Below are 17009 nucleotides of genomic sequence, written 5' to 3'. Positions count from 1 at the left end.
CAGCTCAGCACAGACCATACCCTTAGCTCTATAGGATGAGAGGATAAAGGGATTCTTTGCCCTGCACACTCTAGGAATTAATTGAACCAACTATAAATAGCCATTCTAAGTAGAAAGGAAACACTCAAGGCATTACCTTGAAATACATGATTTCAAGATTGCCTTGAGCTCTTTTGAGGGGGAAAATTTCATCTTCCCACTGATACATCTTAGCTATAATTACTATAAGTGCACATCAACTCCACTGGATTAGATGTTAATATCTTAAAGTTTTTTTTAATTCCAAATGATTTGAGAATATAACAAATGACAAGGCTGAATTGTGCAATTAAACTATTCAACTTTAAAAATATTTATTTTAAAATGTTCTGTAATTTAATGGCATTTTTTCTTCTTTTGTATATGTAGAGAGTAAAATTATATCTGCATATTTTATACATTATGTATTCTAGATACACACATACACATACAGAAAGATATAGTAAAACCAGAAAAATAATATATAGTGAAAGAAGAAAAATTGAACGAATTACCAATAGCACACTTAAGGAAGTATGTTCATCCACTTATATCAGATGCTGTTTTTGGTACTGTGAGGGAGATGTATGTAAAAGCAGGACACTTATGGCTTCTTGGCCTTTTGGTTAAGATCAAGTGTAAAAGCAGGACACTTGACTTCCCCAGGATCATAGCAGTGGGCAAATACATCTAATTCCAAAGGGGGAATTTTCAAGGGCATAACATAAGTAAAGCAAACACATAAATTGTAGGAGAATTTTGAGAGCAGAGAAATCATGATTAAGGCCCAATAAGTTTAGAAGAAAATTTTAATATGGAAAATTTCCAACACTGAAATACATACACTTAGGATAAAAGGGGAATTTCTAGAGACTAACTAGTATCTAGATCATTGAGTACATTTTGAATTTTAATTAGTGGCTCCTCTTTCTAGTATTTTCAGAAGGAATACTGGAAACTTTATTTACATGCTGGTGAAGAATGTTTCAGTATTCTGAAATGAGTGATTTAAGGGATAATTATGTATATAATTAGAAAATTATTATATAATTATTATATAATATATTATTATTCAATTATTATTTAATTTTTTATTTATTAAATTTTATTATTTGATATATTATTATATAATTATTATATAATTAGAAAATAGTAAAGCAATGGTGTGTGTTGTATGTATTTGTTTTACTAAACATCTTTAAAAAGAGCAGATTCATGGGGCTGGTGCTGTGGCATAGTGGGAGTAAGCTGCTGCCTTTGACACTGAAGTCTCTTATGGGCCCTGGGTTTCATTCTCGGATGCTCCACTTTTGATTCAGCTCCATGCTAATGGGCCTGGGAAAGCAGCAGAGAATGGCCCAAGTACTTGAGATCCTTCACCCATGTGGTAGACCCAGAAGAGTCTCCTGGCTCCTGGCTTTGGTCTGGCACAGCTCTTGGTTTTGTAACCATGTGGGGGATGAAACAGAAGATGGAAGATATCTCTCTCTGCTGTCTCTCCTTCCATGCCCCCCTCAATGTAACTCTAACTTTCAAATAAAACAAATAAGTCTTTTAAAAAATAGCATAATCAAGCATAGACTTTAGCAAGCACAAAGAACGTTTTCCACTAGAATTCAGAAATACTGAGAAAAAAACAAGAAAAATTAATGGAACCATGAGTTGGAAAGTAACTGATGAAGTCTATAATGATGGTTCATTCCATGAATTTGATAATTTGAAATCACCAGTTAAAATGTAATCAAAGTAATAGTGAGGAGTCAATGATTAAATAGAAAATATGCCAATCTACCATTGTAGATATATTTTTAAATGTATACAAAGTACCAAAGAATTGTACAAATCAGGAAGTTACCACTAAATTTCCATAAAAGTTGGGCATTTTTCACAGCAGTTAAGAGACTCCTTGGGTTGCCTGAATCCTGTACTAGAATGTTGGGCTTCAATTTAGCTTCCAATTAATGTGTACTCTGGTTCTCCTTGCCACCCACATGGGAGAACCAGACTGAATTCCATGCTGTTGACTTTAGCCAGCCTGGTTATGGCTTCTGTGGGCAGTAGGGATTTGGGGAGCAAATCAGTAGCCGGAAAGTCTCTCTCTCTCTACCCCCTCCCCTTTCTCTGTCTCTATCTCCCTCTCAGTCTTTCGCTCTCTCTCCCTCCCAAAATAAAATAAAAATAATTTTTAAAGTAAATTTCTAAAAAAAAGTGATTTTTTCCTATCTGAAGGGAAAATATTTCTCATATTCAGTGTTACATAATAAAACCTACATTTAGAAGGAAGGCATTTATGCAGATTGTATTGTTCGTTAGAAGCCAAAGCACATGAGTTATTACGTAAAAGTGACCTACACTGAACTGACTGTCTAGATTAATTGAAACTCCTCATTTTCTCTGTAGAACAAACTGATCGATATCCATAGCTTATTGACTAACCACAGCATACAACACAATAGTTCGACAGTTGAACTGTATGCTCAGCAGCAATATGTTCCCAAATCTTTTTTGGCTTTATTTTAATTAAAAACTTGATTAAACATCTCATGACCACAAGAAATAAGTCTACAAGAATAAAATGTTGCTGTTTCTATGAAATAAAACTTGACTACTTTTAAAATAGTAAGAGAGAGGTAGTAAAGTTTTTGTTGAAGATTTGTTGTGGATGTGACTGGTAAAGATAGGAAAAAAGCAAATGAATTTGAAAAGAATTTATATAAGTTTGCATCATAAATGGCTCTGAGTTCATACTTTATAAGAATGGATATAAATGGTAAAAACAATCTGGAACAATTGATATATTCTGAGGTTTTTAATTGTCAATTATAGAAAATTTAGAATTCGTTCAGTCAGTATTTACTCTTCATTAACATTTGTCAAGATAGTGTTTATTGGTTCATATAAGATGTTTAAAGCATAAAGTTTATGCTTTAATAACTTTCTGCTTTATTTGATTTTTTTAATTTTATATAAATGCCAATTGCACTTTATTTTTTTAGTAGTAAAAAGAGTTCTCAAGCAAATAAGAGCCTTTACCAACACAAACCTGTCATTGCTACAAAAAGCCATGTAACTCCTAAAGAAGAATCCAGAAGGAATGAATTTATCCTGTTCCTTTGAAGATGTACATTGCAAATAAAATTGTTGGAGCTGGTGCTATGGTGCAGAAGGTATTACTGCCACATGCGTGCCAGCATCCCATGTGTTGGCCCCTTTATGATCTGGTTGCTCCATTTCCCATCCAACTCCCTGCTAATGGCCTGGGAAAAACAGCAGGAGATGGTTCAAATGCTTGGGCCCCTGGTACCCAGATGGGAGACCTGGGAGAAGTTCCTGACTCCTGGCTTTAGCCTGGCCCAATGCTGGCCCTTGTGGCCATTTCCCTTTGTCTCTCCCTCTCTCTCTCTGTAACTCTGACTTTCAAAGAAGTAAATGAATCCTTAAAAAGAAAGAAAGGAATTCAAACTCTCTCTTATAAGGAGTTTCTTAAGGTCGAAGCAGAACATACAAGAGACATTGTCGTTCATTGTATTTCAACACCTATACTCAAGTATACAGAATGTGGATGTGGCCACTTTCAGAAATCAAAGCATTTTATTTTATTTTGTAAAGCATCAATTTCAAATACTGTCCTTTATAGCTTCCGGAACTGGAGCAAAGGCCCATATTTGTGAGACGGCCACGTGTACTCCCAAATCAGTTCTCCTTTTCCTTTGCTGCACATTTGTTAGACTCTCTTGTCTTAGGAGTGGCCAAACAACTAAGCTTTTTCCAAGTGGAATGAGAGTTGGAATGGTGCCTGTCTCATGAAAACCTTCTTGACCCTCCATATTGCTCTTCATGACAGCAGCCAACAGCAGATGAAATTGTGTCCCTAGAAGTCTGCAGCATGAATACCTATGCTGGACTATTTCTTGAGAAAGAAATAAACTTCTGTCTCGTTGAGTCATGAAATTTTGATTCTATTTTTTTCAAACAGCTAGCATGATTCTAATTCAGTCCCTTTCTGATTATCATAGACAAAATTGGTCTCTTCCCAACATAGATTTGTGCTCTTTATAAAGCTGTCTCCTAATGAAGAGTATTTCTGAGTAGGAGAACTATACATTCCAGAGGCGCAAGACTGGGTGGTGATTGCACACAGAACAGTTTCTAGAGAGGCTCAGATGATTAATTTTTGAGGTCCTATTCTTAGGTTCAGACATGCTACTGTAGGAAAAGGGTAGAAGCAAAAGTTAGGATCAAGAGAAACTGGGATTTCAAAGAATATGATATTTATTTGTCACATTACTGGTGATATTTCATCATCTAGTTTAAGTGTTGTTTTCAGCTTTGTTTTTTCATTTTAAAGATTTGTGCTTCTTTTTCTGATTAAAAAGGGAGACAGTGTTATACCAACTTTTATGGAATATCTTACCCCAACTGTTTTTTGCCACCTGATTTTCTCATCCGTTAACAATTCCTGCCTAATTAATTATTATTCTTTTGGATTTAAATCCGTACTTTTTGTTTTCTTTTATTTTGTCTATAAAATATGAAATTCCTCAGTTAGTCACAGTTATCCCTTGTCCACACTCAAAACTGACAGAGGATCCATACTGCTTGATAAACTCTTACCAACATATTTTTCATTATTCATTTTGATGCACCAATAATCTTAAATTTAGTCAGTTGAAGCACTTTCTGTTTGCACATATGCCCATCAGTTTTGAATATTTCTGTACAATATGGGACAAGAAGTTTGTCCAAGTTCAACTTATAGTTTGCAATTCAGGCATAGAATTAAGCATTTCTCTGAAGAGTAGTTGTTTCTTTTAGTGCGAAGTGATGTTTAGAAATAACTTTGCAGGGCCAGCGCTGTGGCATAGCAGCTAAAGCCACCACCTGCAGTGCCGGGATCCCATATGGGCACCCGTTCAGGTCCCAGCTGCTCCAATTCTGATCTAGCTTTCGGCTATGGCCTGGAAAAACAGTAGAAGATGGCCCAAGTCCTTGGGCCCCTGCACCCACTTGGGAGACCCAACGGAAGCTCCTGGATCCTGGCTTTGGATCAGCACAGCTCTGGCTATTGTGGCTAATTGGGGAGTGAACCAGCGGATGGAAGATCTCTCTCTCTGTCTCTCTCTATCTCTTCCTCTCCTTCTCTCTCTGTGTATTTCTGACTTTCAAATAAATAAATAAATCTTTAAAAAAAGGGAAAGAAACCACTTAGCAAAAATTGTGTTCATTGTTAACAAGTATTTTAAGACATTCTTAGACAAAGCTAAAAGAAAACAGATAGATTGATAATATTTTAAAATTCATGATGTCTTTAAGATTCTTCTCATCTATTCCTAATTTCATGTGTCTATTTCCCTTTCCTTCAAATAATAACTCTAGCATTTGTAATGTATACAAGACATTTGGAATAACTAAGCTAACAACTAAAATAAGCTTACTAACTATGTGCATTTATTTTTTAAAGATTTATTTATTTATTTGAAAGTCGGAGTTACACAGAGAGAGAAGGAGAGGCAGAGAGAAAGAGGTCTTCCATCTGCTGGCTTATTCTCTAATTGGCTGCAATGACTGGAGCTGTGCCAATTGGAAGCCAGAATTCAGAAGCTTCTTCCAGGTCTCTCATGCGGGTGCAGGGCCCATGGACTTGGCCAACTTCTCCTGCTTTCCCAGGCCATAGCAAAGAGCTGGATTAGAAGTGGAGCAGCCAGGACTTGAACCGGCACCCATATGGGTTGCCAGTATTGCAGGTGGTGGCTTTATCCTCTATGCCACAGTGCTGGTCCCATTTATTTTTATCTTTAGATTATAATCTCATTGCAGATGTGTAACAGAATACCATTTCCAAAATTTACTTAAATTAAGTCATTATATTTGATTAAACATTTGTGAATATTTTATTTAGGGTTCTTATAATGAATATTTATTTAATTTGTCAGGTTTATTTTAAAATTTATTAGATTTTAGTATCTTTTTTTAGTATCATTATTACCGTTTCAACAATGAAAGAGAATTAGGAAAGCTTCTGTTATTTTTCTATTTCCATGAAAATCTATGCAGCTTTGGGATGTTATGATATTTGAAAATTTTATAGGCTCCCTCCATGAAAAATTTTGGGCCTGTTGTTTTGTGTTAGGAAGTTCTTTGATAACATTTATTTTATGAATAATGGTGTCTATGAGCAGAATTTTTTCATAACTTTGAAATATAGTACATATTTAATTCACTACCTAATCTGTACTTCTCATAAAAAATCTTATGACATTGGTAAGAGCATGTACAGAAGCCAGAAATAGTACAAATAAACTAATTAAAAGGGCCTACAAACTGTCTAGGACATACTTTTAAATATGTTTCATGGTGAATGACACATAACATACACTTTAAAATCTAACAGAACTCCCGAGATTGAAGCATATCTACAAGCTCTAGTAGTAAAATAGCAAGATCATGTGCCCTGCATGTTAACAAACACATATGGGCATTCCAGCTTCTCCAGCATGGACAATCAAGTGTGGTATTCCTAAATATCCTTGAAAGCCATGCAAGAATGTTTTGGTACATTGAAAGTAAGAATGTGCAATTACTTGATATGGAATTTTCAGCATGTTACATTAGATTTGAATGGCTTCTGTACCAGTTTCTTTTTTCAAGTTGAAAATTGCAGCTTAATGATTATTATAGACAAATTCTTTATGTTCATTCTAGATGTGAAAAGAAGAAAGAGCAAGAGATAGTCTGAATTATTGTCAGGGTAAAGGGGTGAATTATGTAGAGGGAACAGCTAGAATGGAATCAAGTTCTGACTTTCCAAAGTATCTGTGGAGTGAACCTTATAAAATGCTGAACAATACTGAAATATCCCATTAATTCATTTTATTCAAATGATTATTCACTGTTTTGGAGGGGAAGAGGAGGGATTGAATGCAGTTACCCATGTTATGGTATTGACTTAAAAATACTGTAGCTTATGATACATAGAGAATATCCTCCACTTAATGCCTTAAAACAAGGTAAATCTTTGTGATCAAGTTTTAATTAAAACATACATGTAATTCACAGTATCTTCTGATATATTGTTCTCACTGAAGTAGGGGCAGTCGCCTGGAAAGGGGAATGATGCTATTTAGCTAATAAATAAGAAAGAGCAATTTGTGTGTGCTTGGGTATATGCATGTGATCTTGTAAAAGATAATATATATATGACTGTACATGTATGTATTCTATTTCTATGTTTATTTTGATGTAAAGAATTTTGATACTCATGAATATTTTTTCATAATATGCATTTTCCATTAACTTTTTCAAGCCTTCTCGTACATGTTTGTGTGTTTTGTATGTAAGTATGTATTATTCACATACTAGAAATGAGAATAAACACCTCTAATCCTTGCTCTCAAGGATTTTACAATCTATTAGACATATTAAAATCATAATTATATGAAGTAGAAAAAATATTGGTAAATAGAATTATCAACACTGTATTATGGAAACACTAGTTAATTTAAGGAGTGAGCAGTTCTAAAATATGGAGTGAGTGGAGCAAACAAAACAAAGCCAGCCCCACTAAAGTAGTCCCCTTATTCCACTTTAAGCTTAACCCAGAAAGATAGGATTTTATAATATAAAAGTGTAGGCTAGATAGTTAGGGATGGCAGGGTGTGAGGTGTGTGTGTGTGTGTGTGTGTGAGAGAGAGAGAGAGAGAGAGAGAGAGAATAGTGTCAGGAGGGGAGTGGTTATTTCTTTTCTGACAAATACAGGACTATGCAATTATATCAGTTACTTCTTCCCTATGAACTTAATTATGCCTCCAGTTTTAAATGAATCATTCTATCAAAAACAGTTGAACATCTTTGGCTAAACCCATAGCCATTGATAATGAGTTGCTATAGGAAATTCTTTCTCATTCAGCTAAAATAACTAGCCCCTGTGGTGCATTACCTGTCTGTCTTGCTGGCTGTGTAGAAGCAGATTATCTTTAGTTGTAATTGCTGTCTGTGCCAAATGAGTAAAGTTGTTAAGAAGGTATTGTTAGTACATCTCTTAAAAAAAAAAAAAAAAAGAAAGAAGAAAGCTTACTAAATACCAGGAACAAAATGGGGCAATCACTATTCAAAGGAGTGTCAAAATCATCCTGAAATCAAAGCAGGCTTTTGGAGTTCACTGGTGTTTAAAATGCACAGCTACTATCTTTCTTTTATCTTAATGAGGGGTTACATATACTTAAAATTAAAGATAATTGCAGAGCATAAAACTGCATTGTGATCATAGAAACACCTTGTGAAGCTTCCTGAAGACAAAACAAAGACTTCATCAACTGCACACCTTGAAACTTTGCAGTCGATAAAATGCAATTCCTCTCTGTATAGCTTTTTCTTTTCTGAATCCCTTTATTTCATTCTGGCAAAGTACATTATTCAATGTCTTATCTGATTGACAAAGCCTGAGTTTTCCTCAAAATCCTTTACATTCATAAATATCAATGTTGCTTTTCTAAGTCATTGAAAAGTTGGCTTTGTTTTAAAATCAAGATTCATCACCTTTTCTTTGTATTGTTTCTTTTGGAAATTCTGTCAAAAACATCTTGCTAACCATGATCCTGTTTAATAATTCTAGTATATTTAAGCTGAGTTTACTTGAGTACATAAAGTAAGCTGGGACTAGATGCTATAAATATGAAATAGTAGGCATTGTTATTACCTGATCAGGGACAGAACTTCGATTTTGAAAAAGCATCACAAAGTGTGGCAAATTTTTAGTATATCAAATGGTGACTTCAGTTTTATAAATATCATGATACATATATCTCCCTGGTAATTTATATAAAAGTTTGCAGAAGTCAGCTAAGTGAGTATAAGAATATGAAGGAAGGCAGAAGAAATTGTAAACAATCCAGTCTTACCATTCAAATAGAAAAATAAAGAGGGCACCTCCTATCATAAATTTGCCCAAGTTTCTCAAAGGAAATCTACATGTAGGTACATTGTCACAAACCATGATGAACATGTTCCATTTCTTGAGTGAAAACTGACTACTAAATAAAACAACAACCTGACAAAGAGCTGAACATTTAAACTTCTTTAGTCACTTGTCTTCATTTCCTCAGAAGCCTGCTCTGTTTTATTTACCGAAGAAACACCCAAGACATGTTTATCCAACTAAATATACTTAAAAAACAAAGATTGTACTCAGAAACTGGTGCATTAGTGACCAAAAGTAGCAATCTCCAAAGAAAGTTCATATGGAAAAAAACATCAACTGATAAATAAATAAATGTCTGGGAAATCTGAAAAAGTGCCAGTCCTCATATAAAGAATATCCCTTGGTACCATATGCAACATGTTGGTCAGTAACAGTTCTTCAAACTATTCAAATGAGTCTGTGGAAGTGCATATAAATTAGACACTGATTTGGGGCCCAATTTATTCATTTTCTGAATAATATGCAAATTTGTGTAAATCTAGATTTTAAAGTAAGATTTATAGGCTGTAAACTCTGAAATCTGACAATTTACATGATAATGTGGTAATTCAATTCAACAAACATTTATTGAACTCTAGGCAAAGCGCTATGCTGGGGATTATTGCAGCATTTTCTATGCCTTTTAGGGAGTGCGTAACTAGGAGGTGAGATAAGCAGAACCAAATGCGGTGTTACTCCTGATATTATCACCATATTAAAAGATAATGCAAAATGAAACAACAAATTAAATAACTAATACTTCATAAGTATCGGCCGACGCCACGGCTCACTAGGCTAATCCTCCGCCTTGCAGCACCGGCACACCGGGTTCTAGTCCCGGTCGGGGCGCCAGATTCTATCCCGGTTGCCCCTCTTCCAGGCCAGCTCTCTGCTGTGGCCCGGGAGTGCAGTGGAGGATAGCCCGAGTACTTGGGCCCTGCACCCCATGGGAGACCAGGGTAAGTACCTGGCTCCTGCCATTGGATCAGCGCGGTGCTCCGGCCGCAGCGTGCTGGCCGTGGGGGCCATTGGAGGGTGAACCAATGGCAAAGGGAGACCTTTCTCTCTGTCTCTCTCTCTCACTGTCCACTCTGCCTGTCCAAAAAAAAAAAAAAAAAAAACTTCATAAGTATCTCATAGATGCATATAACAGACCTTAGCTCCTCACTGAAGCTTTGAGGTCATGACTGAAACTAACTTGCTTCCTTGCTTACCTAAATGCTTAAATTTTACTTATTCTGTCAGCCATTTATCATGTACTTTATATTATTTCTTTACCTAATCTTCCATCTGTTTTATAATGTAGGTGTACTTTTAATCATGAAGTTTATGAATTGTAGCTCCCTTCAGTCAAATTTAACCTGAGTGACAATTAGAATCTCTCAGTTTAAGTAAGCATATTTTTCTTTACATTTTGTTTTCTTCCTTCCTTTCTTTATCACTCTACTACTTCGAGAATCAAGTTAATTCAAACTATCTTTTAGTCACAACACATCAAGACTCAAATTAAGACTTGGTGTTTGTTGTGATTTTATGCAATATGATAGGAATACTGGTGAAATTCCACTCAGAAAAAGATTATCACTCATAGGTTTAGGAAACACTGAACACTTACTAATCAAAGTGTACTTTGTTCCTTCTATGAGATCTGGACTGCCTCAGATGTTGTGTAGAAAAAATAAAATGATTCAATTCAGCAACTAAATATTGAGCATCTCAAAACAAAAGGAAAATTAGGAAGCAGAAAAAATTCCAAGGGCAATTATATAGATGAAATAGATAGATAGATAGATAGATAGATAGATAGATAAAAAAAGACCCAAAGCTATTCATTAAGAAATTAAAATCTGTTCACGGAAATAAACAATGCAATTCAAGTAAAGCAACTGAAGTAAAAATGTAGCTTTAATATCATTTGATGTTGAAGTCTAAAAAAAGCACAGCAATCCCTTTTTTAATATTATATTTTTTATTTATTTGAGAAACAGAATTACAGAGAGAGGTAGAGATAGACAGGTCTTATGTCCGATGATTCACTCCCTAGATGGCCACAACGGCTACAGCTACACTGATCCGAGGCCGAGCAGACAAAAGAACAACGCAGGGTCCTGTGTCGTTCCTCCACGAAGACGGGGAGCGACATAATGGTGCCGTGACTCGGATATGAAGCCTAGGCAGGGTTTAGTGTCGTTCCTCCATGAAGAGGGGGAGTGACATAATGGTGCCGTGACTCGGATAGCAAACTTAGGAGGGAAGAAAGGGGAAGAAGTGGGAAAATACCGGAGAGAGAGACTAGCAAAGAGCCTAGGGAAAAGCCGGACAGAAAAGGTGCCGAAAGAAGCTATTGAAAGCCTAGGCATAGACTCGGATACGGACTGTGGGAAAGAAGTTAGGATTTAAAGTGAAAGCAAGAAGAAACAGACTCAGATACGGACTGCAGGTTGAAAGTGAAAGTGAAACCTAGAAGAAACTTAGACTCGGATACGGACTGTGGGGAGAAGCCAGGAGAAGTGAGAGGGGAATATTGTTGGAAGAAAAGTTAGGAAACATACCGGGTAGAGAAAAATATGTTAGGGAGGATGAAGCCGCGGGGGCAGGCCGAGGCGGAGACGTAAGCTATGTTGGAATTCTTCAAGTCAGCCTGGGGAACAAAAGGCGAAAAGCTGAAACCACAGGCAGAGACGCATCAGGGAGGTTGGAATCCATCAGATTAGCCCGGGGAGCAAAAGACGGGAAGCCAAACCGAAAGGCGGAGACGTGAGCCAGGTTGAATTCGCCAGGTTAGCCTGGGGAACTTAGATTGAATGCCGGTGGCAGAAACGTGAGCTAGGCTGTGTGACTCGCGGAAGCTGCTGTGCGCAGAGAGAGCGTGCGGGGCACGAACGGGGAGAGCGCACGGGGCGCTAATAGATAGAGAACGCGGGGCTAGAGCGAAGGCCGTGGTGTGGGCGTGAAGGGCGCGGAGACGGTGGAGTGCGCGCGAAGCCAGTAAGCTGCATAGAGCCTGGAAGCCGCCGCAGGGCGGGCGCCAGGAAGCCAAGCAGAGCCAGGAAGCTGCTGCGGGGGAGGCGCCGAGAAGCAGCCTCAGGGCGGGCGCCGGGAAGCCGCGGGGATAAGAGAAACAGAAGTTTAGAAGTAAAATGAGAGAAATAGGAATGCTGGCAGATAGAAGTAAAATAGGAGAGATAGGAATGCCCGGAGATAGAGAAATAGAGAAAAATAAGGCCTCCCCACAACATGGCAATGAGAGAGCTTGGATTCGGTCTGCCTGATTAGTAAGACGATAAGCACCTGTGGGCGGCTGCAGGTCACCGAAGACAGGCACGTTATCAACATCAATAAGTCTCCCCACAATACGGCAATGAGAAGGCTCGGATTCGGTTTGCCTGATTGGTAGGGCTTGTAAGCACCTGCAGGCAGTTCAAGCAGAGCAGAGCATGCGCTGCAGGGCACCGAACACAGGCACGCATCAGCACCTAAAAACCTCCTCACAACATGGCGAAGAGAGGACCCGGATTCGGTTTGCCTGATTGACAGGGCTTGTAAGCACCTGTGGGCAACTCTAGCAAGCAGAGCAGAGTGTGTGCCACGGGGCACCGAAGTCAGGCGCGTATCAACGCCAAAAATAAAAAGAAAGGGGGATCTGTGGGGAGCAACTGGGAGCAACTCGGACTAGACTAAGTTACTGGAATTAAGACTTATTCTATGCATCTGCTCTCCCACAATATGGCGCTGGGAGAGGAGGAAACAGCTTCTACACAGCTGCCTCCAGTTCAACCAATAAACTGTAGGACTTGCTCCTGATTGGAGGAGAGCAGCGTACTTGGCGTGTGGGTAGCAGAGTTGGGATTGGTGGAAGAGGACTATAAAGGAGGAGAGAGACAACATGCACGAGGAACATCTATCTGAAGGAACACCTGTGCAGCCCCCGAGAGAGCCGGCCGGCGGTGTGCCGCTCCCCTGCGGAAGTGGGGAAAGTGGCAGGGGGAACCGCCCTTCCACGGAGGTGGAAGGGTTGGTAGCCAACCCGGGAAGAACCAGCAGCAAACCCGGGGAGGGCCGAGCAGACAAAAGAAGAACGCAGGGTCCTGTGTCGTTCCTCCACGAAGATGGGGAGCGACACTCAACCATGTAACTCACTCCTTCCCCCCGTCCGAGCGACTGCACACTCTCTCAGGTCCTGTCTGGAGAGGTGCCCATCCGTTCTTATGGATGTCCCTACCCTAATAAACCTTGCTACCTTTTACTTTCCACTACTCTGTCACACACCTGAATTCTTTTTTGCGCAAAGACAAGAACCCTGCCATTCACTGGTAACAGTAGTTGCTAAAATTTTCTTAAACCATATTCTCTGGTTTATTGTATATACTTAAGATAGCAAAAAGTTATACATTTCCAATTACAAACCTACTGACCCACCACTGTATGTGATTTAGGATATTTTCCAGGAGTAATAGTGAGTTTGTCCAACTTATTCTTGAAACAAGAAAATTTGCAGCCAATTTGGTTGAAGTATGAAGCACAACTAATGCTATGTACTTCATGCTCCATTCTAGATCATAACCATATGGTGATTCATCACTTTAAAATTCTTTAATTTAAATTTATCATGTATCTTAGTTCTTTTAACTTCTATGTATTCACTCGGCTAATGTTTTTCATCATCAAATACATACATTCTTACTATAGTCACATTCAAAATAATTTTTCCTTGTGCTAGGGAAAAAAAAACATGGTGGTGGGGGCAGCACAGTGGTGTAGCTGGTAAAGCTGCTGCCTGCAGTGTCAGCATCCTATATGGGTGCCAGTTCGAGTCCTGGCTGCTCCACTTCCAATCCAGCTCTCTTCTATGGTCTGGGTAAGCAGTAGAAGATGGCCCAAGTCCTTGGACACTTGTGCCTGTGTAGGAAGACCTAGAGATAGGTCCTGGCTCCTGGCTTCTGACCTGCCTAGCTGCATCCATTGTGGCAAATTGAGGAGTGAACTAGCAGATGGAAGACCTCTCTCTCTCTCTCTCTCTCTGCCTCTGCTTCTCTCTTTAACTCTGACCTTCAAATAAATAAATAAAACCTTTAAAAAGTTGGGACCTGCTAAGTGTCATGATTCATATGCTGCAAAAATCAACCTTGAAGTACAATATCTTAAATTCAATAGGAAGATTTTTTTTTTTAATTTATAAATTCCAAAATCTTGGAGCAACTCTATTTCAGTTGTCTGTTATTCTTTTTTTTAATGTCCATAATGTATCTGGAAAAAGGATAGGAATATTCATTTGATTAGTGTATTAAATTATTCTCCCGCCATTTGTACTAATTTATAATTCTGCTTAGCTTCTTTTTCTTAATTTTATTTTTGGGTCAGCGCCATGGCTCACTTGGTTAATCCTCTGCCTGTGGTGCCGGCATCCCACATGAGCACCAGGTTCTAGTCCCAATTGCTCCTCCTCAGCAGAACCACCCACACGTACTAATAGTCACTTATGAAAGGTAAATCTTAATTTTATTTTTTATTTTTATTTAAGGAATATAAACTTTATACATTTCATATATACAGATTTAGGAACATAGACATTCTTCCCACCATACCTCCCTCCCACCCATACTCCCACCCTTTTTCCTCCTCCCTCTTCCATATTTTCAGTTACCTTTATACTCATAAGATTAAACTTACACTAAGTATAGGGACCGACAAATAGTATGATGAAAAATGCAAAATAAAAACCAAAAAACAAAAAAGTAGTGTTCCTCAACAGTCAACACAAAGAATACTCAAAATCATCACATCATAAAGTGTTAATTTCACTCATATAGATTACCTTTTGGGTACTCTATTAGTTACCATAGATCAGAGAGAACATATGGTATTTGTCCTTTTGGGACTGACTTATTTTACTAGCCATAATGGTTTCCAGTTGCATTTATTTTGTTGCAAATGACAGGATTTCATTTTTAACCACTGTATTCCATCATGTACATATACTATAATTTCTTTATCCAGTCTTCAGTTGATGGACATCTTGGTTGGTTCCATATCTTAGCTATTGTAAATTGAGCTGCAATGAACCTGGGGGTACAGCTAACTCTTTCATATGCTTATTTCATTTCCTTTGGGTAAATTCCCAGGAGTGGGATGGCTGGGTCTTCTGGTAGGTCTATATTCAGCTTTCTGAGGTATCTGCATACTGTCTTCCCACCAACAATGGATTAGGGTACCCTTTTCCCATATCCTTGCCAGCATCTGCTTACCTTCTTTATAACATAATCTGTGATTACTGCTTTTGTTCTTATGGTCCTTAGTCTACAGCCTAAATATTTTCACAAATTTGTAAGGTCTGGGTTTGGCTTTGTGTACATTCCCATAGTTGGGAAAATACAGAGAAAATGATTCACATAAAACAAAAATTATCAAATAAAAAGTGTGTAGTAATCAGGAGATAAATGTGAATAGTAATTTTTACCTGTATATGGGAAACTATATATTTGATGAAACTGTTATCCTTTTGTATAATAATAATTACTAGAATTCAAATAACTTGGAACTTAATTTTTGCATCTTTGCAAGATATGAAGTTCTAGAAAAAAGAATTTCCAAAATGTTGTGGAAAATGGAATTGAAGTATAGTTTATTTTGGTGCAACAGTATTTTGAATTTTATGCATAGTTTTTTCATCATACATATTTTCCAAAAACTTTTTTGAATAACCCTATTGGTATGTGCATAATAGACCTGCTTAGCGCCCAAAACAAATTCATATTTTCCTTTCTAAGGGCTCTTCTGCCATTGTTCAAAGGCCTCTCATGACAGGATAGCTTTGATCTCATGATATAGTTCCATTAATTTTTAGAGAACTCAGATTATTAGAAAATATTTTCTTATATTGAATTTGAATCATAATGTTGGAAGCAAGCCTTCATGAGAACACTTCAACATCCAAGAACACACAAACATTTCTAATTATCATCTTTCCATTAATCCTTATCAAAATAAAGACATCTTTGAAATACTTCATGATTTTTCTCTTCTCCAGGTTAATTAACTCCACTTTTGTCATGCTGAATCATTGATCTATTTTTACATCCACATTTGAATGACACATTCAGCGGATAGGGGACACATTCACAATCAAAATAAAGTGAGGATATTAAATAAAAGCATTTTATTTTTGCAATGATTTATGAGCCCATCTTAACATTAGTAAACTAGTGTGCTATTATTTTAGGTTGGATGCTTCTTTACACATGGGTGTAAGCAGGCTCTCCTGGGAATAGTTCTGGGCTAAGTGTGATAAATTTTCCATATATGGTTTGGAGATCATGCAATTATTCTCCCATATTTATGGAGGTAAAATCCATATAACTTTCTGCATATCCATGAGTGTCTAGACTTGTTTACTTGAAACAGGAATTTCTACTGATTCAATTTATTAGTTTCTCTCAGAGAAGTTCACAAAGAGAAATCATAGTTAGATCTTTGTAGTACAGTAATGGGCCCCTTCCCTCAAGGTGTTCATGTCCTAAATGACAGAACCTGTGAATATCTTCCCATGCATGGTTGTCTTCCAGGACATGTATATGTGTTACCTTATGAGATATTCTGCAGATATGATTAAAGTTAAGGTCTTTGAGACAGGAAACATACTGTGAATTTTCCAAATGTGTTCATGCTAACTAAATGGGTCCTTAAAATGGAACAGGGAAACAGAAGAATGAGTCTGATACTTGAGTTACAAGGAGCGGGAGGTGGAGAGATTGGAAGCACTGCAACACTCTACCTACTATTACTGGCTTTGAGGATGGAGGAGAGCATGAGCCAAGGAATATGAATGATTTGTAGAAACTGGGAATGATCCTCTGAAGACAGTGAATATGAAGAAAGGAATTTCAGTTCTATGCCAGCAAGGAATTAAGTTTTTTCAGCAATCAGAATTACCAAGGAAATGAATCCTCTCCTGGAGCCTGTAGAAAAGAATGTAGTGCCCCTGACATTTGATTTTAGCCCCATGGGAGCTGGGTTGGACTTGTGTCACATAGGACTG

The 17009-nt window shown here is 37.6% G+C and overlaps 1 protein-coding gene and 1 long non-coding RNA gene across 10 annotated transcripts in view; one reads left to right on the top strand and one right to left on the bottom strand.

The window, feature by feature from the left end:
* The window catches only part of LRRC4C (leucine rich repeat containing 4C), a 1373254-nt gene that overhangs the window by 770822 nt on the left and 585423 nt on the right, over positions 1-17009 (bottom strand). The window lies entirely within an intron of this gene.
* Positions 1-17009, top strand: part of LOC103351331 (uncharacterized) — a 138356-nt gene that overhangs the window by 44895 nt on the left and 76452 nt on the right. The window contains exon 5 of one of the 2 annotated variants that reach the window (XR_007911697.2): positions 3015-5900. The exons of the other annotated variant lie outside the window; for it this stretch is intronic. This is a non-coding gene — a long non-coding RNA (uncharacterized lncRNA). Of the gene's footprint in view, positions 1-3014; positions 5901-17009 lie in introns of those variants that run through there. 2 annotated transcript variants of the gene reach the window in all.

Source organism: Oryctolagus cuniculus, chromosome 1 (genome assembly GCF_964237555.1).
Source record: "Oryctolagus cuniculus chromosome 1, mOryCun1.1, whole genome shotgun sequence".
NCBI lineage: Eukaryota > Metazoa > Chordata > Mammalia > Lagomorpha > Leporidae > Oryctolagus > Oryctolagus cuniculus.
This window is presented reverse-complemented; position numbering and strand designations above follow the sequence as displayed.